The 5281-nt window shown below is 35.1% G+C and overlaps 1 pseudogene; it reads left to right on the top strand.

The window, feature by feature from the left end:
• The window catches only part of LOC112504141, a 19961-nt pseudogene that overhangs the window by 12338 nt on the left and 2342 nt on the right, over positions 1–5281 (top strand).

Raw genomic sequence — 5281 nt, 5'->3', positions numbered from 1 at the left:
GATACTCTATCCATCCAGGTACCAATAAGATGTATCGAGATTTAAAACCTTTTTATTCGTGGCCAGGATTGAAAAGAGATATAGCACGATATGTGGAACAGTGTCTAACATGTTTACAGGTCAAGATTGAACACCAGAGACCTTATGGAAGCCTTCAATCTTTGGAAATACCTGTACGGAAATGGGATCACGTTACCATGGATTTCATTATGAAATTACCACGAACACCAAAAGGATATGACGCGATTTGGGTAATTGTGGATCGTTTATCTAAATCTGCACATTTTCTACCAATAAGAGAGAAATACGCTTTAGAAAAACTAGCGCAGATTTACATTAAAGAAATTGTTACCAGACACGGTGTTCCCTTGTCTATTATCTCTGATAGAGACAGTCGGTTTACTTCAAAATTCTGGGGAGGTTTACAGAACTCTGGGGTCCGAAATTCGACTAAGTACAACTTATCATCCACAAACTGATGGGCAGAGTGAAAGGACTATTCAGACTCTCGAAGATATGTTGAGAAGTTGTATTATCGATTTCGGAGGATCATGGGAAGATCACCTACCATTGATAGAATTTGCATATAACAATAGTTATCATTCCAGTATCCAAGCGGCACCATATGTTGTATTGTATGGACGTAAATGTCGAACGCCGTTGTGCTGGAATGAAGTGGGTGAAAAACAGCTAACGGGTCCTGAAATTGTTGAAGAAACTTCTGAAAATATTGAACAGATCCACGAAAGAATCAAAACAGCACAGGATCGCCAGAAAAGTTATGCAGATAATCGTCGAAAATCCATTGAATTTGATGTAGGCGATTTTGTAATGTTAAAAGTTTCGCCATGGAAGGATTTTATCAGATTCAGAAAGAAAGGAAAGCTCAGTCCAAGGTATGTTGGGCCATTTAGAATATATAAGCGAATTGGGCCAGTAGCATATCAGTTAGAGCTACCAGAAGAACTGAATCGGATTCATAACACTTTTCATGTATCGAATCTGCGAAAATGTTTGGCTGATCCGAATCTAGCTGTACCTTTGCCAGAGATTCAATTAGACAGTAAATTGAATTTTGTAGAGACACCAGAAGCCGTGGTAGATAGAAAGATCAGGGTGTTGAGAAACAAATAGATAACTGGTTAAAGTACAATGGAAGTTTCACAAAGGACCGGAGGAGACCTGGGAGTTGGAGTCAAAGATGAGATTATTTTACCCGTGGCTTTTTGATTAAAGGAATTCCGGGACGGAATTCTCTTGAGGGGTGGATAATGTAATAACCGAATCCTGGTTATTACCCAAGGTACTTATATGTGATTATCTGATTAAATAATTACGTGATTTCATGATAAATTGATATATATTTTATCATGCTGGTATGAGAAAATTATGGGCATAATGTGATTCTGTGTATAAAGTTATGTGCATATATATATATATATATTTATATGCATGCATGGAAGTATGGGGTATGTATGTATGTATGTATGCATGGTTATGTTTTATGCATGAAGTGAAAGAGGAAAGGAAGGCGGTTAGCCGACCTTCCCTATTTGTAAAGTATAAATAGGAGGCTCAGTCTTCTCATTTTCTGCTTCCTGCTATTTTGAGAAATTTAAGTACTTAAAGAGAGTTGTCCGGATAAGAAAAGAGTGAATTCAAGTGTTGGTGATTCAAGTTGGTTTCAAGCATTTTGATTTCAAAAGCCTTTTGAGGTGAGTGGTTTCTAAACCTTTTTGTATAAAGATTTTACTGGTTTTATTTGCATGCTTTGTATTTTCATCATTTGGATAGAAACCTTGATTATATTGTCTAAGTGTTTATCCGGGCAAAGAGTGACTGGATAAGGGCCTTGAAAGGTTTATTATCCGGATTGTTTTAAACCGGATAAGCCTTGAAAGGTTTATTGTCCGGATTGTTTTAAACCGGATAAGCCTTGAAAGGTTTATTTTCCGGATTGTTCTAAACCGGACAAAGCCTTAAGCGGCTTATTGACCGGACTAGTGTAAAACAGACAAGCCATGGGCGGTTTGTTGTCCGGAGTTGGTAAACCGGTTGAGTTTTGAGCGGTTTATGATTGGTAGTATTACTCATGATTTTATACTGAGAAGTAGGAATACGACCACATGGGGWGCGGTTTATTTAAACCGGTCAAGTCTTGAGCGGAATGATTGTCCGGACTTGTTATCCGGACAAAAAGATGAATTTTGTTTTTAAGTGTTAAACCGTTCAAAGAGTGTGTGGTGTGTTGACCGGACTTGATATCCGGACAAAGTGGACTTTAATTCTAAGTGTTTAATCTGGATGATGCTTGACCGGATTGTTGACCGGTTGTTGATCGGATTGTGTTAAAAATGTTTTTGATGGGAATTCTTTTATCATAAAAATGAAGTTTTGATATAAATGTTTTAGACTGATAGCAATTCCAATNTCATGTATCGAATCTGCGAAAATGTTTGGCTGATCCGAATCTAGCTGTACCTTTGCCAGAGATTCAATTAGACAGTAAATTGAATTTTGTAGAGACACCAGAAGCCGTGGTAGATAGAAAGATCAGGGTGTTGAGAAACAAATAGATAACTGGTTAAAGTACAATGGAAGTTTCACAAAGGACCGGAGGAGACCTGGGAGTTGGAGTCAAAGATGAGATTATTTTACCCGTGGCTTTTTGATTAAAGGAATTCCGGGACGGAATTCTCTTGAGGGGTGGATAATGTAATAACCGAATCCTGGTTATTACCCAAGGTACTTATATGTGATTATCTGATTAAATAATTACGTGATTTCATGATAAATTGATATATATTTTATCATGCTGGTATGAGAAAATTATGGGCATAATGTGATTCTGTGTATAAAGTTATGTGCATATATATATATATATATTTATATGCATGCATGGAAGTATGGGGTATGTATGTATGTATGTATGCATGGTTATGTTTTATGCATGAAGTGAAAGAGGAAAGGAAGGCGGTTAGCCGACCTTCCCTATTTGTAAAGTATAAATAGGAGGCTCAGTCTTCTCATTTTCTGCTTCCTGCTATTTTGAGAAATTTAAGTACTTAAAGAGAGTTGTCCGGATAAGAAAAGAGTGAATTCAAGTGTTGGTGATTCAAGTTGGTTTCAAGCATTTTGATTTCAAAAGCCTTTTGAGGTGAGTGGTTTCTAAACCTTTTTGTATAAAGATTTTACTGGTTTTATTTGCATGCTTTGTATTTTCATCATTTGGATAGAAACCTTGATTATATTGTCTAAGTGTTTATCCGGGCAAAGAGTGACTGGATAAGGGCCTTGAAAGGTTTATTATCCGGATTGTTTTAAACCGGATAAGCCTTGAAAGGTTTATTGTCCGGATTGTTTTAAACCGGATAAGCCTTGAAAGGTTTATTTTCCGGATTGTTTTAAACCAGACAAGCCTTAAGCGGCTTATTGACCGGACTAGTTTAAACCAGACAAGCCATGGGCGTTTTGTTGTCCGAAGTTGGTAAACCGGTTGAGTGTTGAGCGGTTTATGATTGGTAGTATTACTCATGATTTTATACTGAGAAGTAGTAATACGACCACATGGGGAGCGGTTTATTTAAACCGGTCAAGTCTTGAGCGGAATGATTGTCCGGACTTGTTATCCGGACAAAAAGATGAATTTTGTTTTTAAGTGTTAAACCGTTCAAAGAGTGTGTGGTGTGTTGACCGGACTTGATATCCGGACAAAGTGGACTTTAATTCTAAGTGTTTAATCTGGATGATGCTTGACCGGATTGTTGACCGGTTGTTGATCGGATTGTGTTAAAAATGTTTTTGATGGGAATTCTTTTATCATAAAAATGAAGTTTTGATATAAATGTTTTAGACTGATAGCAATTCCAATGACTGCGGTCTATTTGGAATTATTTTTATAAATATTTTGTTGAAGTGATAAGGGTGGCATATCAAGGAGAGGTGTTCATTTGATATAAGGGTGGCATATCAAGGAGAGGTGTACCTTGGGATAAGGGTGGCATATCAAGGAGAGGTGTACATTTGATATAAGGGTGGCATTGTCTGTGTGTGGTATTATATAACACTTTCTATTATATCCCTTAAGACTACCGTGGTCTGGAATCTTTATTTCTTTGTGATTTAAAGATTTAAGATCAAGGTTCTTATTGAAAATCATAGTCTGGATGTTATTGAGAAGGAAACGTCAGGTTTAGCCTGAATCTTTGTTTAAACCTCGTTTGATAAGAAAAGGTTTAAAAGTGGCATTGAATGCAACCCGATTGATTCTAAAGGTATGAAATTGGTATAGCTACGTGGTTAGCTTGAAAGTGGAAATGATCTAGTATTTTGTTCTTGTGTATTCATATTTGTTATATATATGAATAATTGATTTTATAAAGGTTTTGGTGATCCTTCACCCTGCRATTACATGATTAGGGTAACTCACTAGACTCTTTAGTCTAACCCTCGTTTTTGTGATTTTAAAATGTGTATTGCAGAAGGTATAGAAAGTAAAGGAAATGAAAAGATTTAATACTTTTCTTATATGCATTTCGGATGAGGAATTGCTTCTGATGATTAGTTTTGTTGTTTAGTACAAGATTGTATTTTGAATTTTTGGACCTTGTATTYGGTCATGATAGTTTCTTGTACTATGGGACCCAGATGTATAGGAATATGTATTTCTTTCGTATGAAATATATGTGTTACATGCAATGTGTGGGTTGGGGCGTTACAGTTTAACTTTTGGTAAAATTATGCCCAAAATTTGTATGCAGATTATTATGCTTTTGATACAACTTTTGTATATTTTACGAATAGTAATAAGAATGGTATATTTGTTTTTTTTAATAAATGTAAGTACTTTTTTCGCTCAAAAAATATTTATGGATTTCATCGTTCAAAATATGAAAATCCATTGGTTTTTTCGGACCTTTTCCACTAACAAAATATAATTAACAGATTTTAGAAAGTCCAATGACTTATTTAACATGTTTTGTAAAGTCCAATAACTTATTTAACGGGTTCTAGAATGTCCAAGGATTTATTTGTTTTAAAAAATTGTCCAATGACTTAATCATTCCAAACAATAAAGTTCATTGGGTTTTTTTGGACTTTTCCCAAAAATATATTGGAATCATAATATTATAGAATATTTAAATATAAATAAAATGGAATTTCTAAAATAGAGAATTTAATTGATTTTGGAGATTTTGATTTTTGGTTTTTTCCGGTTTCTTTTCTAGGGTTTTGTCCAGACTTTATATATATATATATATATATATATATATAGAGAGAG

Source organism: Cynara cardunculus, unplaced genomic scaffold (genome assembly GCF_001531365.2).
Source record: "Cynara cardunculus var. scolymus isolate 2C unplaced genomic scaffold, CcrdV1 Un_Scaffold_4767, whole genome shotgun sequence".
Classification (NCBI taxonomy): Eukaryota; Viridiplantae; Streptophyta; class Magnoliopsida; order Asterales; family Asteraceae; genus Cynara; species Cynara cardunculus.
This window is presented reverse-complemented; position numbering and strand designations above follow the sequence as displayed.